Source organism: Mustelus asterias, unplaced genomic scaffold (genome assembly GCF_964213995.1).
Source record: "Mustelus asterias unplaced genomic scaffold, sMusAst1.hap1.1 HAP1_SCAFFOLD_1572, whole genome shotgun sequence".
Lineage (NCBI taxonomy): Eukaryota > Metazoa > Chordata > Chondrichthyes > Carcharhiniformes > Triakidae > Mustelus > Mustelus asterias.
The window spans coordinates 26,071-47,519 of record NW_027591517.1 but is presented as its reverse complement, the minus strand read 5'-3'; the positions used below and the strand labels follow the sequence as shown (position 1 = coordinate 47,519).

Genomic DNA, 21,449 nt, shown 5'->3' with positions numbered 1-21,449 from the left:
ACCGGACGATTCATCAAGGCACGCTCCCTGGCCTTCTTTTTGGTACCGGGATGATGACCATCTTCTTGAAGCAGATAGGGACCTCAGATTGTTGTAAAGAGAGTGTAAAGATGTCTGTGAATACCCCTAACAACTGGCTCGCACAGAATCTGAGTGCTCGTGTGGGTACCCCATCCGGGCCTGTCGCTTTCCGTGGGTTGACTTTTGAGAAAGCTGCTCTGACATTTGCAATGGTGACCTTGGATACAGGTTCATCCGAGGCCTCCAGGGTGGAGGGCATGCTCTCGCTGACCTCTTGCTCAAAACGGGCATAGAATGCATTGAGTTCATCGGGGAGGGGTGCGTTGGAGCCGGCGGTTTTACGTGCCTTCATCTTGTAGCCTGTTATGTCTTGCAGACCTTGCCATAGTCGGTGTGGCTAACCTGGGACTCTAGCTTGGTCCGGTACTGTCTTTTGGCATCTTTGATGGATCTCCTTAGATCGGATCTGGCTTTCTTGTAAATATCAGGGTTGCCTGACTTGAACGCCTCAGACCTGGACTTCAGCGAGCAGTGGATATCCCTGTTCATCCATGGTTTCCGGTTGGGGAACACATGGATTTGCTTCTTTGGCACACAGTCTTCTAAACACCTACGAATGAAGTCAGTTACTGTAGTGGCGTACTGGTTCAGGCTGGTCGTAGAGTTTTTAAATACTGACCATTCCACTGACTCCAAGCAGCCCCGTAGGAGATCATCCGATTCCTCAGACAAACATTGCACGACTCTCTTTGATGGATTCTCCCGCTTCAGTTTTTGCTTGTAAGCCGGGAGCAGGAGCACAGCCTTGTAAGGACCAGGTAAGGACGGCAGATTTCCTTCCCTTAAGGACATTAGTGAACCAGATGAGTTTTTCCAACAATCGACAATGGTTTCATGGTCATCATAATTCCAGATATTCTTTATTGAATTCAAATTCCACCAGCTGCCATGGTGCAATTCGAACCCAGGTCTCCAGAACATTAGCTGGGTTTCTGGATTAATAGTTGAGTGATAATAGGCCATCGCCTCCCCAGTACTCACAGTTACTCACGCCCAGGCTATGTCCCTCTCTATAAGAGGAGGAACGGGTTCATTGCAGGGACATACTGTCCGCGACATACCACAAAATTCAGAAACAGCCTTTAACAGAGCCAAACAATAAGTTGGGGTTGGGAGAATCGTGATATTGACAGGGAGTCAGCAAAACATTGATAAAATCGGAAAAGATATAAAATGTTAGCAAACTAGCCCAACAATTTCAAAAGCCATTTTCGGAGTGGATAGCTCAAATAAATGTTGGTCCCTATGAAGCATAGACCGGGGAAATTAGCCCGGGGAGCGGGGAAATCAGCACGGGGAGTGGGGAAATCAGCACGGGGAATGGGGAAATCAGCATGGGAAAATGGGGAAATCAGCACGGGGAACGGGGAAATCAGCATGGGGAATGGGGAAATCAGCACGGGGAATGGGGAAATCGGCATGGGGAACGGGGAACTCGGCACGGGGAGCGGGGAAATCAGCATGGGGAGTGGGAAATCAGCACGGTGAACAGGGAAATCAGCATGGGGAACGGGAATATCAGCACGGGGAACGGGGAAATCAGCACGGGGAACAGGGAAATCAGCACGGGGAATGGGGAAATCAGCATGGGGAACGGGGAAATCAGCATGGGGAGCGGGGAAATCAGCGTGGGGAACGGGGAAATCAGCGCGGGGAGCGGGGAAATCAGCACGGGGAGTGGGGAAATCAGCGCGGGGAGCGGGGAAATCAACGCGGGGAGTGGGGAAATCAGCACGGGGAGCGGGGAAATCAGCACGGGGAGCAGGGAAATCAGCACGGGGAGCGGGGAAATCAGCACGGGGAATGGGGAAATCAGCACGGGGAATGGGGAAATCAGCATGGGAACGGGGAAATCAGCACGGGGAACGGGCAATTCAGCATGGGGAACGGGGAAATCAGTGCGAGGAGCGGGGAAATCAGCACGGGGAGTGGGGAAATCAGCACGGGGAGTGGGGAAATGACCACGGGGAATGGGGAAATCAGCACTGGGAATGGGGAAATCAGCTTGGGGAATGAGGAAATCAGCACAGGGAACAGGGAAATCAGCACGAGGAGCATGGAAATCAGCATGGGCAATGGGGAAATCAGCACGTGCAATGGGGAAATCAGCGCGGGGAACGGGGAAATCAGCGTGGGGAGTGGGGAAATCAGAACAGGGAGAGGGGAAATGAGCACGGGGAACGAGGCAATCAGCTCGGGAAACCAGGGAAATCAGCACGAGGAATGGGGAAATCAGCAGAGGGAATGGGGAAATCACCACAGGGAATGGGGAAATGACCACGGGGAATGGGGAAATCAGCACTGGGAATGGGGAAATCAGCATGGGGAACGGGGAAATCAGCACGGGGAACGGGCAATTCAGCATGGGGAACATGGAAATCAGTGCGAGGAGCGGGGAAATTAGCACGGGGAGTGGGGAAATCAGCACGGGGAGCGGGGAAATCAGCACGGGGAGCAGGGAAATCAGCACGGGGAACGGGAAAATCAGCACGGGGCAGGGATATCAGCATGGGGATTGGGGAAATAAGCATGGGGAACGGGGAAATAAGCACAGAGAATGGGCAAACCAGCACTGGGAACGGGGAAATCAGCACGGAGAACGGGGAAATCAGCACGGGGAACGGAGAAAACAGCACGGGGAATGGGGAAATCAGCATGGGGAGCGGGGAAATCAGCACGGGGAAGGGGGAAATCAGCACGGGGAAGGGGAAATCAGCATGGGGAGCGGGGAAATCAGCACATGGAATGGGGAAATCAGCACGGGGATGGGTAAATCAGCACGGGGAATGGAGAAATCATCACGGGGAATGGGGAAATCAGCATGGGGAATGGGGAAACCAGCATGGGGAACAGGGAAATCAGCACGGGGAACGGGGAAATCAGCATGGGGAATGGGAAAATCAGCTCAAGGAATGGGGAAATCAGCATGGGAAAGCATGGGGGATGGGAAAAGCAGCTCAAGGAATGGGGAAATCAGCATGGGAAAGCGAGGAAATCAGCACGGGGAGCGGGGAAATCAGCATGGGGTGCGGGGAAACCAACATGGGGAACGGGGAAATCAGCACGGGAGCGGGGAAATCAGCACGGGGAACGGGGAAATCAGCATGGGGAACGGAGAAATCAGCACGGGGAATGAGGAAATCAGCACAGGAAATGGGGAAATCAGTATGGGGAACGGGAAATCAGCACAGGGAACAGGGAAATCAGCACGAGGAACAGGGAAATCAGCATGGGCAATGGGGTAATGAGCACGGGGAATGGGGCAATCAGCACTGGGAATGGGGAAATCAGCACAGGGAATGGGGAAATCACCACGGGCAATGGGGAAATCACCACGGGGAATGGGCCATTCAGCATGGGGAATGGGGAAATCAGTGCGAGGAGCGGGGAAATCAGCATGGGGAGTGGGGAAATCAGCACGGGGAGCTGGGAAATCAGCACGGGGAACGGGAAAATCAGCACAGGGCATGGATATCAGCATGGGCATTGGGGAAATAAGCACGGGGAACTGGGAAATAAGCACAGAGAACGGGGAAACCAGCACTGGGAATGGGGAAAGCAGCATGGGGAACGAAGAAATCAGTACGGAGAACGGGGAATGAAGAAATCAGTACGGAGAATGGGGAAATCAGCATGGGGTACAGGGAAATCAGCATGGGGAGCGGGGAAATCAGCACGGAGAACGGGGAAATCAGCACGGAGAACGGGGAAATCAGCATGGAGAACGGGGAAATCAGCACGGGGAACGGAGAAAACAGCACGGGGAATGGGGAAATCAGCACGGGGTGCGGGGAAATCAGCACGGGGTGCGGGGAAATCAGCACGGGAAGGGGGAAATCAGCACAGGGAAGGGGAAATCAGCATGGGGAGCGAGGAAATCAGCACAGGGAATGGGGAAATCAGCACGGGGATGGGGAAATCAGAACGGGGAATGGGGAAATCAGCACAGGGAATGGGGAAATCAGCACAGGGAATGGGGAAATCACCACAGGGAATGGGGAAATCACGATATGGAATGGGGAAATTAGCACTGGGAATGGGAAGTCAGCATGGGGAACGTGGAAATCAGCACGGGGAACGGGCAATTCAGCATGGGGAACGGGGAAATCAGTGAGCAGCGGGGAAATCAGCACGGGGAGCAGGGAAATCAGCACGGGGAATGGGAAAATCAGCACGGGGCATGGATATCAGCATGGGGAACGGGGAAATAAGCACAGAGAACGGGGAAACCAGCACTGGGAATGGGGATAGCAGCTTGGGGAACGAAGAAATCAGTATGGAGAACGGGGAAATGAGCATGGGGTACAGGGAAATCAGCATGGGGACCAGGGAGATCAGCACGGAGAACGGGGAAATCAGCATGGAGAACGGGGAAATCAGCACGGGGAATGGGGAAATCAGCACGGGGTGCGGGGAAATCAGCATGGTAAGGGGGAAATCAGAACGGGGAAGGGGAAATCAGCACGGGGAGCGGGGAAATCAGCACGGGGATGGGGAAATCAGCACGGGGATGGGGAAATCAGGCCGGGGAATGGGGAAATCAGCACGGCGAATGGGGAAATCAGCACGGGGAATGGGGAAATTAGCACGGGGAATGGGGAAATTAGCATGGGGAATGGGGAAATCAGCACGGGGAATGGGGAAATCAGCACGGGGAATGGGGAAATCAGCATGGGGAACGGGAAAGCAGCACAGGGAACGGGCAATTCAGCATGGGGAACGGGAAATCAGTGCGAGGAGCGGGGAAATCAGTGCGAGGAGTGGGGAAATCAGCACGGGGAGCCGGGAATTCAGCATGGGGAACGGGACAATCAGCAGGGGGCATGGATATCAGCATGAGGATTGGGGAAATAAGCACGGGGAACGGGGAAATAAGCAGAGAACGGGGAAATCAGCTCTGGGAACGGGGATATCTGCATGGGGAATGGGGAAATCAGCACGGAGAACGGGGAAATCAGCACGGAGAACGGGGAAATCAGCACGGGGAACGGAGAAAACAGGACGGGGAAATCAGCACGGGGAACGGGAAAATCAGCACGGGGCATGGATATCAGCATGAGGATTGGGGAAATAGGCACGGGGAACGAGGAAATAAGCAGAGAACGGGGAAATCAGGACTGGAAACGGGGATATCAGCATGGGGAATGGGGAAATCAGCACGGGGAACGGGCAATTCAGCATGGGGAACGGGAAATCAGTGCGAGGAGCGGGGAAATCAGCACGGGGCATGGATATCAGCATGAGGATTGGGGAAATAAGCACGGGGAACGGAGAATAAGCAGAGAACGGGGAAATCAGCTCTGGGAATGGAGATATCTGCATGGGGAACGGGGAAATCAGCACGGAGAACAGGGAAATCAGCACGGGGAACGGAGAAAACAGGACGGGGAAATCAGTACGGGGAGCCGGGATATCAGCACGGGGAACGGGAAAATCAGCACGGGGCATGGATATCAGCATGAGGATTGGGGAAATAAGCACGGGGAACAGGGAAATAAGCAGAGAACGGGGAAATCAGGACTGGAAACGGGGATATCAGCATGGGGAATGGGGAAATCAGTACGGAGAATGGGGAAATCAGCAGTGGGTACAGGGATATCAGCATGGGGAGCGGGGAAATCAGCATGGAGAACGGGGATATCAGCATGGAGAACGGGGAAATCAGCACGGGGAACGGAGAAAACAGGACGGGGAACGGGGAAATCAGCACGGGGAGTGCGGAAATCAGCCCGGGAAGGGGGAAATCAGCATGGGGAAGGGGAAATCAGCACGGGGAAGGGGGAAATCAGCACGGGGAGCGGGGAAATCAGCACAGGGAATGGGGAAATCAGCATGGGAAAATGGGGAAATCAGCACCGGGAATGGGGAAATCAGCACGGGGAGGGGGGAAATCAGAACGGGGAAGGGGGAAATCAGCACGGGGAAGGGGGAAATCAGCACGGGGAGCAGGGAAATCAGCACAGGGAATGGGGAAATCAGCACGGGAAAATGGGGAAATCAGCACAGGGAATGGGGAAATCAGCACGGGGAATGGGGAATTCAGTATGGGGAACGGGAAATCAGCACAGGGAACAGGGAAGTCAGCACAAGTAGCAGGGAAATCAGCATGGCAATGGGGAAATCAGCACGGGGAGAGGGGAAATCAGCACGGGGAGAGGGGAAATCAGCACGGGGAGAGGGGAAATCAGCACGGGGAGAGGGGAAATCAGCACGGGGAGAGGGGAAATCAGCACGGGGAGAGGGGAAATCAGCACGGGGAGCGGGGGAACTCAGCACGGGGAGCGGGGAAATCAGCACGGGGAGCGGGGAAATCAGCACGGGGAGCGGGGAAATCAGCACGGGGAGCGGGGAAATCAGCACGGGGAGCGGGGTAATCAGCACGGGGAACGGGGACATCAGCACGGGAATGGAAATCAGCACGGGGATTGGGGAAATCAGCAAGGGGAATGGGGAAATCAGCACGGGGAACGGGGAAAACAGCACGGGGAACGGGGAAATCAGCACGGGGAACGGGGACATCAGCACGGGAATGGAAATCAGCACGCGGATTGGGGAAATCAGCAAGGGGAATGGGGAAATCAGCACGTGGAACGGGGAAATCAGCATGGGGAATGAGGAAATCAGCACAGGAAATGGGGAAATCAGCTTGGGGATGGGGAAATCAGCTTGGGGATGGGGAAATCAGCTTGGGGATGGGGAAATCAGTATGGGGAACGGGAAATCAGCACAGGGAACAGGGAAATCAGCACAAGGAGCAGGGAAATCAGCATGGGCAATGGGGAAATCAGCACGGGGAATGGGGAAATCAACGCGGGGAACGGGGAAATCAGTGCGGGGAATGGGGAATTCATCACAGGGTATGGGGAAATCAGCACGGGGAACAGTGAAATCAGCACGGCAAACGTGGAAATCAGTACGGCGAATGGGGAAATCAGCACGGTGAACAGGGAAATCAGCTTGGGAAATGGGGAAATCAGCACGGGGAGCAGGGAAATCAGCTTGGGGAACGGGGAAATCAGCACGGGAAAATGGGGAAATCAGCACAGGGTACGGGGAAATCAGCACGGGGAATGGGGAATTCAGCATGCGGAATGGGGAAATCAGCACAATGGGGAAATCAGCACAAGGAATGGGGAAATCAGCACAAGGAATGGGGAAATCAGCACAAGAAATGGGGAAATCAGCATAAGGAATGGGGAAATCAGCACGGGGAATGAGCAAATCAGCACGGGGAACGGGGAAATCAGCACGCGGTACGGGGAAATCAGCATGTGAAAATGGGGAAATCAGCACGAGGTACGGGGAAATCAGCATGGGGAAATGGAAAATCAGCATGGGGAACGGGGAAATCAGCATGGGAATAGGGAAATCAGCATGGGGAATGGGGAAATCAGCACGGGGAATGGAAATCAGCACAGGGAACGGGGAAATCAGCAAGGAGAATGAGGAAATCAGCACGGGGAATGGGAAAATCAGCACGGGGAATGGAGAAATCATCACAGGGTACGGGGAAATCAGCACGGCAAATGGGGAAATCAGTACGGCGAACGGGGAAATCAGCACGGTGAACAGGGAAATCAGCACGGGAATGGGGAAATCAGCAAAGGAATGAGGAAATCACCATGGGGACTGGGGAAATCAGCACGGCGAATGGGAAGGTCAGCATGGGGAAACATAGAAGCATAGAAAACTACAGCACAAAACAGGCCCTTCGGCCCCACAAGTTGTGAACAGCATGCGGAATGGGGAAATCAGCACGAGGAATAGGGAAATCAGCATAGGGAGCGGGGTAATCAGCACAGGGAGCGGGGAAATCAGCATTGGGAGCGGGGAAATCAGCACATGGAGCGGGGAAATCAGCACATGGAACGGGGAAATCAGCACGGGAGCAGGGAAATCAGCATGGGGAATGTGGAAATCAGCACGGGGAACAGGGTAATTAGCACAGGGTATGGGGAAATCAGCACAGGGAACGGGGAAATCAGCATGGGAAAATGGGGAAATCAGCACGGGGAACGGGGAAATCAGCAAAATGGGGAAATCAGCACGGGGTACAGGGAAATCAGCATGGGGAATGGGGAAATCAGCACAGGGGAACGGGGGAATCAGCACTGGGAATGGGGAAATCAGCACGGGTAGTGGGGAAATCAGCACGGGGAGTGGGGAAATCAGCACGGGGAGCGGGGAAATCAGCACGGGGAATGGGAAAATCAGCATGGGGAATGGAGAAATCGGCATGGGGAATGGGGAAATCAGCACGGGGAATGGGGAAATCGGCACGGGGAATGGGGAAATCAGCACGGGGAATGGGGAAATCAGCACGGGGAATGGGGAAATCAGCATGGGGAAATCAGAATGGGGAAATCAGCACAGGGAATGGGGAAATCAGCATGGGGAATGGGGAAATTAGCATGGGGAATGGGGAAATTAGCATGGGGAAATTAGCATGGGAAAATGGGGAAATCAGCACAGGGTACGGGGAAATCAGCACGGCGAATGAGGAAATCGCCATGGGGACTGAGGAAATCACTATGGGAACTGGGGTAATCAGCACGGCGAACGGGGAAATCAGCACGGGGAATGGGGAAATCAGCACAAGGAATGGGGAAATCAGCTTGGGACTTTGTGAAGTCAGCACGGGATATGGGGAAATCAGCACGGGGAATGAGGAAATCAGCACGGGGAATGAGGAAATCAGCACGGGGAATGAGGAAATCAGCACGGGGACTGGGGAAATCAGCATGCGGACTGGGGAAGTCAGTACGGGGAATGGGGAAATCAGCACGAGGAACGGGGAAATCAGCACAAGGAATGGGGAAATCAGAACGGGGAATGGGGAAATCAGCACGGGGAATGAGGAAATCAGCACGGGGACTGGGGAAATCAGCATGCGGACTGGGGAAGTCAGTACGGGGAATGGGGAAATCAGCACGAGGAACGGGGAAATCAGAACGGGGAATGGGGAAATCAGCACGGAGAATGAGGAAATGGCTCAAATTTTAAACAAATATTTTGGGGCGATTCTCCCAAAAAATTGAGTGTCGAATTCATGTGAAAGCTGGGGTAATTCACGCTGGTTTTTTCAGCCGGCGTTTCAAAATTAATCTCCCACATTCTGTGCATCACAGAGAATCCTCACGTGGATCATGCAGAAAATCAGGGGGCAGGGCCGGCAGCTTTGCGCTGAGGGACATAGGCTCAGTGGCCCCTGTCTGCTGGCCTCCCAATTGCTGACCAGTTGATCGCTGGCCAGCCCTGCATTCCCCGCATCACTTGTGACCAGTGACCAACCATAGAGGTTTACAGCATGGAAACAGGCCCTTGGGCCCAACTTGTCTCACCCTAAACCTATGCCCTCTAGTTTTAGACTCCCCTACCTTTGGGAAATGATATTGACCATCTAGCTGATCTGTGCCCCTCATTATTTTATAGACCTCAATAAGATCACCCCTCAGCCTCCTACGCTCCAGAGAAAAAGTCCCAGTCTATCCAGCCTCTCCTTATAACTCAAACCATCAAGTCCTGATAGCATCCTAGTAAATCTTTTCTGCATTCTTTCTCGTTTAATAATATCCTTTCTGTAATAGGGTGATCAGAAAACTATCACAAATTGTCATAAAATCCTCTCTGGTTCACTAACGTCCTATGGGGAAGGAAATCTGCCGTCCTTACCCGGTCTGGCCTACATGTGACTCCAGAGCCACAGCAATGTGGTGAACTCTTAAATGCCCTCTGAAATGGCCCAGCAAGACACTCAGTTCAAGGGCAACTAGGGATGGGCAATAAATGCTGTCCTTGCAGCGATGCCCACATCCCTGAAAGTACAAAGAAACATCCTCTGGAGTTTAGAATCACAGAATGTTTACAGCATTCTTGAGGCCATTTGGCCCATCTTGTCTGTGTTTGCTCTGTAAAAGAACTCAGCAGGTGCCACTCTCCTGCTTTTGCCCTGTAGCGCTGCAATCTTTTTTCATTTTCAGATAACAATCCAGTTCGCTCCTGAAAGCGTTACCCACCACTCTCAGGCAGTGCACAGACGTTAAGAACACACTGCAGGAAAATCCTTCTTCTCTTATCATCATTGCTTCTTTAGCCAAACAAATCTGGGCCCTGAGGTTCTCAATCCCCCCCCCCCCCCCCGCCCCAAGGGAACAGCAATTTATTCTGTCCAGTCCTCTCACAATTTTGAATACCACTGGATATATAGACCAGGGCCACAATTCTCCCACCCCGACCCACTAATTGTTTGGAGGGTCGGGCTGGGAGAATCGCACGTACGCTGATTCGCGGGATTCGTGCACATGTTCCCGACACGCGTGCATCTCCCAGCAATGGATATACGGCGTGGTCGGGACCACACTGGAAACCGGCGGGACAGCAGGAAAGTAATTTTAATCTGATTTCAGTGTAATCTGAATGTGATTATCAAGCCCGGGACTGAATTCTCTGGGTCCAATAGCACCTCCCAACCCTCCAGTGGGGTTTAGAGTAGCTCCCCACTTTCAGGGATCGAGCGGGAGACCCCGCTGGAGTGAAGGGGAGGAGGGGCAGTCAGGGCCCCCCAGAGGGTCAGGTGGCGGGGGAATGGTGCCCCTTGGGCCTGGGTACGCTGGCAATGCCTACGGGGCAAAGTGCCCATGCCCAGAGGGCCAAGGAGGTGGGGCCTAGGGGACGATTGATGTGGGTGGGAGGGTCCCACTGCCACTCTGCATTGGGATCGATCGGGGCTGGATGATTCAGTAGGGGAGTAGTTCAGGAACAGTGGCCACAATTCAGTAAGCTTTAAGGTATTGATGGATAAAGAAGAGTGTCGTCCTCAAGTTCAGGTATGAAACTGGGGGAAGGCTAATTACGACAATATCAGGCAGGAACTGAAGAATGTAGATTGGTGCCAGATGTTTGAGGGCAAATCAACATCTGGCATGTGGGAGGCTTTCAAGAGTAAAAGTTGATAGGAATTCAGGACCGGCACATTCCTGTCAGGATGAAGGATAAGTATGGCAAGTTTTGGGAACCTTGGATAACGAAAGTTATTGTGAGCCTAATCAAAGAGAAAAAGGAAGCATTTGTCAAAGCTAGGAGGCTGGGAACACACGAAGCAAGTGTGGAATACAAGGAAAGAAGAAAGAAACTTGAACAAGGAGTAAAAAGGGGTCACGAAAAAGCATTGGCCAACAGGATTAAGGAAAATCCCAAGGCTTCTTAGACTTATATAAAGAGCAAGAGGATAGCCAGGGAGAGGGTTGGCCCACTCAGGGACAAGGGGGGCAATCTATGTGTGGAGCCAGAGGAAACATAGATGATTTGGAGTTGGGGACCAAGTGTAGTGTGCCAAAATTTGCAGATGACACTAAGATGGGTGGAAGAGCAAAATGTGCAGAGGACGCTGAAAGTCTGCAAAGGGATATAGATAATCTAAGTGAGTGGGCGAGGGTCTGGCAGATGGAGTACAATGTTGGTAAATGTGAGGTCATCCATTTTGGTAGGAAGAACAGCAAAATGGGCTGTTATTTAAATGGTAAAAAATTGCAGCATAGAACATTACAGCGCAGTACAGGCCCTTCGGCCCTCGATGTTGTGCCGACCTGTGAAACCAATTTAAAGCCCATCTAACCTGCACTATTCCAATATCATCCATATGTTTATCCAATGACCATTTAAATGCCTTTAATGTTGACGAGTCCACTACTGCTGCAGGCAGGGCATTCCACGCCCTTACTACTCTCTGAGTGAAGAACCTACCTCTGACATCTGTCCTATATCTCTCACCCCTCAATTTAAAGCTATGTCCCCTCGTGCTAGCCATCACCATCCGAGGAAAAAGGCTCTCACTGTCCACCCTATCTAATCCTCTGATCATCTTGTATGCCTCTATTAAGTCACCTCTTAACCCTCTTCTCTCTAACGAAAACAACCTCAGGTCCCTCAGCCTTTCCTCATAAGACCTTCCCACCATACCAGGCAACATCCTCGTAAATCTCCTCTGGACCCTTTCCAATGCTTCCACATCCTTCCTATAATGCGGCGACCAGAACTGTACGCAATACGACCTCCTGGCTCCGAAACTCAATCCCTCTACCAATAAAAGCTAACACACCGTACGCCTTCTTAACAACCCTATCAACCTGGGTGCCAACTTTCAGGTATCGATGCACATGGACACCGAGATCTCTCTGCTCATCCACATTACCAAGTATCTTACCATTAGCCCAGTACTCTGTATTCCTGTTACTCCTTCCAAAGTGAATCACCTCACACTTTTCCGCATTAAACTCCATTTGCCACCTCTCAGCCCAGCTCTGCAGCTTATCTATGTCCCTCTCTAACCTGCAACATCCTTCCGCACAGTCCACAATTCCACCGACTTTAGTGTCATCTGCAAATTTACTAATCCATCCTTCTACACCCTCATCCAGGTCATTCATAAAAATGACAAACAGCAGTGGCCCCAAAACAGATCCTTGCGGTACACCACTCGTAACTGAACTCCAGGATGAACATTTCTCATCAACCACCACCCTCTGTCTTCTTACAGCTAGCCAATTTCCTGATCCAAACCGCTAAATCACCCTCAATCCAATGCCTCTGTATTTTCTGCAATAGCTTACCGTGGGGAACCTTATCAAACACTTTGCTGAAATCCATATACACCACATCAACCGCTTTACCCTCATCCACCTCTTTGGTCATCTTCTCAAAGAACTCAATAAGGTTTGTGAGGCACGACCTACCCTTCACAAAACCGTGCTGACTATCCCTAATCAAATTATTCCTTTCTAGATGATTATAAATCCTATCTCTTATAATCCTTTCCAAAACTTTGCCCACAACAGAAGTAAGGCTCACCGGTCTATAATTACCAGGGTTGTCTCTACTCCCCTTCTTGAACAAGGGGACAACATTTGCTATCCTCCAGGGACAACATTTGCTATCCTTCCAGTCTTCATAGAAATCATAGAAATCATAGAAACCCTACAGTGCAGAAGGAGGCCATTCAGCCCATCGAGTCTGCACCGACCACAATCCCACCCAGATCCTACCCCCACATATTTACCCGCTAATTCCTCTAACCTACGCATCTTAGGATTCTAGGGGGCAATTTTTAACCTGGCCAATCAACCTAACCCGCACATCTTTGGACTGTGGGAGGAAACCGGAGCACCCGGTGGAAACCCACGCAGACACGAGGAGAATGTGCAAACTCCACACAGACAGTGACCCGAGCCGGGGATCGAACCCGGGACCCTGGAGCTGTGAAGCAGCAGTGCTAACCACTGCACTACCGTGCCTCCCTGGCACTATTCCTGTAGACAATGACGACATAAAGATTAAAGCCAAAGGCTCTGAAATCTCCTCCCTAGCCTCCCAGAGAATCCTAGGATAAATTCCATCTGGCCCAGGGGACTTATCTATTTTCACACTTTCCAGAATTGCGAACACCTCCTCCTTATTAACCTCAATCCCGTCTAGTCCACTAGCCTGTGTCTCAGTATTCTCCTCGACAACATCGACAAAATGGACTATTATTTAAATGGTAAAAAATTGCAGCATGCTGCTGTGCAGAGGGACCTGGGTGTCCTTGTGCAGGAATCTCAAGGAGTTGGTTTGCAGGTGCAGCAGGTAATTAAGAAGGCAAATGGAATTTTGTCCTTCATTGCTAGAGGGATGGAGTTTAAAAACAGCGAGATTATGTTGCAGCTGTATAAGGTGCTGGTGAGGCCACACCTGGAGTACTGTGTACAGTTTTGGTCTCCTGACTTGAGAAAGGATATACTGGCACTGGAGGGGGTGCAGAGGAGATTCACTAGGTTGCTTCCGGAGTTGAAAGGGTTGGCTTATGAGAGACTGAGTAGACTGGGGATATACTCATTGGAACTCAGAAGAATGAGGGGAGATCTTATAGGAACATATAAGATTATGAAGGGAATTGATAAGATAGAAGCAGGGAAGTTGTTTCCACTGGTGGGTGAAACTAGAAGTAGGGGGCATAGCCTCAAAATAAGGGGAAGCAGATTTAACATAGAAACATAGAAAACTACAGCACAAAACAGGCCCTTCGGCCCCACAAGTTGTGCCGAACATATCCCTACCTTTTAGGCCTACCTATAACCCTCCATCCTATTAAGTCCCATATACTCATCCAGGAGTCTCTTAAAAGACCCTATTGAGTTTGCCTCCACCACCACTGACGGCAGCCGATTTCACTCGCCCACCACCCTCTGTGTGAAAAACTTACCCCAAACATTTCCCCTGTACCTACCCCCCAGCACCTTAAACCTGTGTCCTCTCGTAGCAACCATTTCCACCCTGGGAAAAAGCCTCCAAGAGTCCACCCGATCTATGCCTCTCAACATCTTATATACCTCTATTAGGTCTCCTCTCATCCTACGTCTCTCCAAGGAGAAAAGACCGAGCTCCCTCAGCCTATCCTCATAAGGCATGCCACTCAATCCAGGCAACAACCTTGTAAATCTCCTCTGCACCCTTTCAATCTTTTCCACATCCTTCCTGTAGTGAGGCGACCAGAACTGAGCACAGTACTCCAAGTGGGGTCTGACAAGGGTCTTATATAGCTGCATCATTATCATTAGGACTGAGTTGAGGAGGAACTTCTTCACACTTCTGTGGAATTCCCTGCCCAGTGAAGCAGTTGAGGCTACCTCATTGAATGTTTTTAAGGCAAGCATAGGTAAATTTTTGAACAGTGAAGGAATTAAGGGTTAGGGTGAGCGGGCGGGTAAGTGGAGCCGAGTCCATAAAAAGACCAGCCATGACCTTTGTTGAATGGTGGAGCAGGCTCGAGGGGCCAGATGGCCTACCTTTGCTCCTAGTTCTTATGTTCTTAAATGGGCGAGGTATTAAATGAGAGGATTGGAGAATAGCCAATGTTGTTCCTTTGTTTAAGAAGGGTAGCAAGAATAATCCAGGTAATTACAGGCCGGTGAGCCTTACATCAGTGGTAGGGAAATTATTGGAGCGGATTCTTCGAGACAGGATTTATTCCCACTTGGAAATAAGTGGACGTATTAGTGAGAGGCAACATGGTTTTGTGAAGGGGAGGTCGCGTCTCACTAACTTGATCGAGTTTTTCGAGGAAGTGACAATGATGATTGATGAGGGTAGGGCAGTGGATGTTGTCTACATGGACTTCAGTAAGGCCTTTGACAAGGTCCCTCATGGCAGACTGGTGCAGAAGGTGAAGTCACATGGGATCAGAGGTGAGCTGGCAAGGTGGATACAAACTGGCTCGGTCAAAGAAGACAGAGGGTAGCAGTGGAAGGGTGTGTTTCTGAATGGAGGGCTGTGACAAGTGGTGTTCCTCAGGGATCAGTGCTGGGACCCTTGCTGTTTGTAATGTATATAAATGATTTGGAGGAAAATGTAACGAGATTAATTAGTAAGTTTGCAGACGACACAAAGGTTGGTGGATTTGCGGATAGCGATGAGGACCATCAGAGGATACAGCAGGATATAGATCAGTTGGAGACTTGGGCGGAGAGATGGCAGATGGAGTTTAATCCGGACAAATGCGAGGTAATGCATTTTGGAAGGTCTAATACAGATAGGAAATATACAGTAAATGGCAGAACCCTAAGGAGTATTGATAGGCAAAGGGATCTGGGTGTACAGGTACACAGGTAACTGAAAGTGGCAATGCAGGTGGAGAAGGTAGTCAAGAAGGCATACGGCATGCTTGCCTTCATCGGCCGGGGTATTGAGTTTAAAAATTGGCAAGTGATGTTGCAGCTTTATAGAACCTTAGTTCGGCCGCACTTGAAATATATTGTTCAATTCGGGTCGTCACACTACCAGAAGGATTTGGAGGCTTTGGAGAGGGTACAGAAAAGATTTACCAGCATGTTGCCTAGTATGGAGGCCTTAGCTATGAGGAGAGGTTGGAGAAACTTGGTTTGTTCTCACTGGAGTGACGGAGGTTGAGGGGAGACCTGATAGAAGTCTACAAGATTATGAGGGGCATGGACAGAGTGGATAGTCAGAAGCTTTTTCCCAGGTGGAAGAGTCAATTACTAGGGGCACAGCTTTAAGGTGCGAGGGGCAAGGTTTAAAGGAGATGTACGAGGCAGATTTTTTACACAGAGAGTAGTGGGTGCCTGGAACTCGTTGCCAGGGGAGGTCGTGGAAATGGATACACTTTTAAGGGGCGTCTTGACAAACACATGAATAGGATGGGAATAGAGGGATATGGTCCCTGGAAGGGTAGGGGGTTTTACTTCAGTCGGGTAGCATGGTCGGTGCAGGTTTGGAGGGCTGAAGGATCTGTTCCTGTGCTGTAATTTTCTTTGTTCTTTGGAAGGAAGCCAGTGATTAGGGCGGGCTGGGGGAGAGTAGGGGAGAGGGGCGTCCGGTGATTGTGCCGGGAGGGGGTGTCATCACTGCTTGGAGGGGGGAGCCGGAATATCGGGCAGTCCTGTACAGGGTGGGGGGGGATCTGGGCTGGCCCGGGAATGGAATGCTAGCGATCGAGCTGGCCAACAAATGGGGACCTGACAGAACGGGGGCCACTGCGCAGGCGCAGAGTTCCAGCACTGTCAGACTCCAGCATGAATAGGCCCCGCCACCCCGCCCCGAGCTTTTAATGACATTCACCATTGTGACCTCTGCAGTGCAGAGTGTGGGAGATTCGAGTCTGAACACCCAGTGAAAAAACAATCGGGATTTACACCAGGTTTCCTGCAAATTCAGCACTTAGAACTTTTTGGGTAGAATCGCAACCCCAGGTGTTTGACTTCAGTGATAGGCAAGTTTCCAGAAACAATAGTTTGGGACAAAATCAACAGTCAGTCAAACTGTTCCTCTGGCCGTTCCTCTGTATAACAAGTATACCGTTTTGGATACTGTTGTGGGGGACGACTTACCAGGGGTAAGCCATGGGGTACAGGTCTCTGGCGCAGAGTCTGTTCCTGTTACTCAGAAGGGAAGGGGGGAGAGGAGTAGAGCATTAGTTACTGGGGACTCCATAGTTAGGGGGACAGATAGGAGATTCTGTGGGAACGAGAGAGACTCGCGGTTGGTGTGTTGCCTCCCAGGTGCCGGGGTCTGTGATGTCTCGGATCGTGTTTTCGGGATCCTTAAGGGGGAGGGGGACCAGCCCCAAGTTGTGGTTCACATCGGCACCCAAGACATAGGTAGGAAAAGGGATGGGGATGTAAGGCAGAAATTCAGGGAGTTAGGGTGGAAGCTTAGAGCTAGAACAAATAGAGTTGTTATCTCTGGTTTGTTACCCGTGCCACGTGATAGCGAGGAGAGGAATAGGGAGAGAGAGCAGTTGAACACGTGGCTACAGGGATGGTGCAGGAGGGAGGGATTCAGATACCTGGATAATTGGGGCCCACTCTGGGGTAGGTGGGACAAACGTGATGATCTATACCCGAACCAGAGGGGTACCAATATCCTGGGAGGGAAATTTGCTAATGCTCTTCGGGAGGGTTTAAACCAATTCAGCAGGGGGATGGGAAACTGAATTGTAGCTCCAGTGTACAGGAGGTTGAGAGTAGTGAGGTCATGAATAAGGTTTCAAGGTCGCAGGAGTGTACCGGCAGGCAGGAAGGTGGTTTGAAGTGTGTATACTTCAACGCAGGAGCATCCAGAATAAGGTGGGTGAGCTTGCAGCATGGGTTGGTACCTGGGACTTCGATGTTGTGGCCATTTCGGAGACATGGATAGAGCAGGGACAGGAATGGTTGCAGGTTCCGATGTTTCAGTAAGATCAGGGAAGGTGGTAAAAGAGGTGGAGGTGTGGCATTGTTAGTCAAGGACAGTATTACGGTGGCAGAAAGGACATTTGATGAGGACTCGTCTACTGAGGTAGTATGGGCTGAGGTTAGAAACAGGAAAGGAGAGGTCACCCTGTTGGGAGTTTAACTTTACAAATATTGACTGGAAAAGCTATAGTTCGAGTACTTTAGAGGGGTCGGTTTTTGTCCAATGTGTGCAGGAGGGTTTCCTGACACAGTATGTAGACAGACCAACAAGAGGCGAGGCCACATTGGATTTGCTACTGGGTAATGAACCAGGCCAGGTGTTAGATTTGGAGGTAGGTGAGCACTTTGGTGATAGTGACCACAATTCGGTTACGTTTACTTCAGCGATGGAAAGGGATAGGTATATACCGCAGGGCAAGAGTTATAACTGGGGGAAAGGAAATTATGATGCAATTAGGCAAGATTTAGGATGCATAGGTTGAGGAAGGAAACTGCAGGGGATGGACACAATTGAAATGTGGAGCTTGTTCAAGGAACAGCCGCTGCGTGTCCTTGATAAGTATGTACCTGTCCTCTTTTTAGGTCAAACCAAACCAAGTAAACAAACTCAGATTAAAGCAGGACAAAGTAAAAGGGGCAGCTCCCCAAAAAGGAGGGGGAACAGCCCGAACAGAAATCAAAGTTCAAAGGAAACTTAAAAACATCAAATTAAAATGTGATTATTGGGGCAGGGAGGAAGTGGTCGAGCGAGGGAACCGTGGTTTACTAAAGAAGTTGAATCTCTTGTGAAGAGGAAGAAGGAGACTTATGTAAAGATGAGACGTGAAGACTCAGTTAGGGCACTTCAGAGTTACAAGTTAGCCAGGAAGGACCTAAAGAAAGAGCTAAGAAGAGCCAGGAGGAGATATGAGAAATCTTTGGCAGGTAGGATCAAGGAAAACCTTAAAGCTTTCTACAGGTATGTCAGGAATAAAAGAATGACTAGGGTAAGATTAGGGCCAGTCAAGGATAGTAGTGGGAAGTTGTGCGTGGAGTCAGAAGAGATAGGAGGGGTGCTAAATGAATATTTTTCGTCATTATTCACACAGGAAAAAGACAATGTTGTCGAGGAGAATACTGAGATACAGGCAATTAGACGAGACGGGATTGAGGTTCATAAGGAGGAGGTGTTAGCAATTCTGGAAAGTGTGAAAATAGATAAGTCCCCTGGGCCGGATGGGATTTATCCTAGGATTCTCTGGGAAGCTTGGGAGGAGATTGCAGAGCCTTTGGCTTTGATCTTTATGTCGTCATTGTCTGCAGGAATAGTGCCAAAAGACTGGAGGATAGCAAATGTTGTCCTCTTGTTCAAGAAGGGGAGTAGGGACAACCCTGGTAATTATAGACCGGTGAGCCTTACTTCTGTTGTGGGCAAAGTATTGGAAAGGATTATAAGAGATAGGATTTATAATCACCTAGAAAGGAATAATTTGATTAGGGATAGTCAACACGGTTTTGTGAAGGGTAGGTCGTGCCTCACAAACCTTATCGAGTTCTTTGAGAAGGTGACCAAAGAGGTGGATGAGGGTAAAGCAGTTGATGTGGTGTATATGGATTTCAGCAAAGCGTTTGATAAGGTTCCCCATGGTAAGCTTTTGCAGAAAATACAGACACATGGGATTGAGGGTGATTTAGTGGTTTGGATCAGGAATTGGCTAGCTGTAAGAAAACATAGGGTGGTGGTTGATGGGAAATATTCATCCTGGAGTTCAGTTACTAGTGGTGTACCGCAAGGATCTGTTTTGGGGCCACTGCTGTTTGTCATTTTTATAAATGACCTGGATGAGGGCGTGGAAGGATGTGTTAGTAAATTTGCGGATGACACTAAAGTCGGTGGAGTTGTGGACAGTGCGAAAGGATGTTGCAGGTTACAGAGGGACATAGATAAGCTGCAGAGCTGGGCTGAGAGGTGGCAAATGGAGTTTAATGCGGATAAGTGTGAGGTGATTCACTTTGGAAGGAGTAACAGGAATACAGAGTACTGGGCTAATGGTAAGATACTTGGTAGTGTGGATGAGCAGAGAGATCTCGGTGTCCATGTGTATAGATCCCTGAAAGTTGGCACCCAGGTTGATAGGGTTGTTAAGAAGGCGTACGGTGTGTTAGCTTTTATTGGTAGAGGGATTGAGTTTCAGAGCCATGAGGTCATGTTGCAGCTGTACAAAACTCTGGTGCGGCCGCACTTGGGGTATTGCGTACAGTTCTGGTCGCCGCATTATAGGAAGGATGTGGAAGCATTGGAAAGGGTCCAGAGGAGATTTACCAGGATGTTGCCTGGTATGGTGGGAAGGTCTCATGAGGAAAGGCTGAGGGACTTGAGGTTGTTTTCTTTAGAGAGAAGAAGGTTAAGAGGTGACTTAATAGAGGCATACAAGATGATCAGAGGATTAGATAGGGTGGATAGTGAGAGCCTTTTTCCTCGGATGGTGATGGCCAGCACAAGGGGACATAGCATTAAATTGAGGGGTGAGAGATATAGGACAGATGTCAGAGGTAGGTTCTTCACTCAGAGAGTAGTAAGGGCGTGGAATGCCCTGCCTGCAGCAGTAGTGGACTCGCCAACATTAAGGGCATTTAAATGGTTATTGGATAAACATATGGATGATATTGGAATAGTGTAGGTTAGATGGGCTTTAGATTGGTTTCACAGGTCGGCGCAACATCGAGGGCCGAAGGGCCTGTACTGCGCTGTAATGTTCTATGTTCTAAGTGCAGGATAATTAAGGAAAGGCGGCATGAATTCATTAAAGGAAAATTGGGTTCAACAAACTTGTTGGAGTGTTTCAGGAGGTAACGCAGCAGATTGATGAAGGCAGAGGTGGATTTTCAAAAGGCATTTGATAAAATAGACTTGTGAGCAAAATGCAAACGCAGAAAGGGAAGCAGCTAATTGAATAAAAGATTGATTTCGTGACAGTGCGGTGAGTAGATTAATTCAGCGAGAGTGGAGGGAGGGAGGGTTGTGATATTGGGTGTTGCTCAGGGTGGTTTGTGGTGGGGTTGTGCAAGGCTCAGTGCTGCCCGCCTCTCATCGAATCACAGAAACCCTACAGTGCAGAAAGAGGCCATTCGGCCCATCGAGTCTGTACCGACCACAATCCCACCCAGGCCCTACCCCCATATCCCTACATATTTACCCACTAATCCCTCCAACCTCCGCCTCTCCCCCTCTCTCACTGGGTTACATTGCTCCCCAACAGTGGCTGCTCAGAGCAACACGGGGGGGGGGGGGGGGGGGTCAGGGATTTCTCGGGGATTTCCCGGGTATTTCGGGGGGGGTTCCCGGGTATTTGGGGGGGGGGTTCCCGGGTATTTCGGGGGGGATTTCCCGGGTATTTCGGGGGGGGTTCCCGGGTATTTCGGGGGGGGGTTCCCGGGTATTTCGGGGGGGGGTTCCCGGGTATTTCGGGGGGGGGTTCCCGGGTATTTCGGGGGGGGGGTTCCCGGGTATTTGGGGGGGGGTTCCCGGGTATTTCGGGGGGGGTTCCCGGGTATTTGGGGGGGTTTTGGGGGGAGTTTCTCGGGGCCGCGGCTCCCGCTCACCGTCACATCCGGGTCCCGCCGCCGCCGGTTGGAGTCTCCGCGCGGAGCCGTGGCCCAGCAACC

At 50.8% G+C, this 21,449-nt stretch overlaps 1 protein-coding gene across 1 annotated transcript in view; it reads right to left on the bottom strand.

Moving 5' to 3' along the window:
• LOC144488445 (ciliogenesis and planar polarity effector 1-like) overlaps positions 1-21,449 on the bottom strand; it is a gene marked incomplete at its 3' end in the record, with an annotated part of 57,597 nt that extends 36,148 nt beyond the window's left edge. The window contains exon 1 of the mRNA XM_078206515.1: positions 21,387-21,449. The remainder of the gene's footprint in view (positions 1-21,386) is intronic.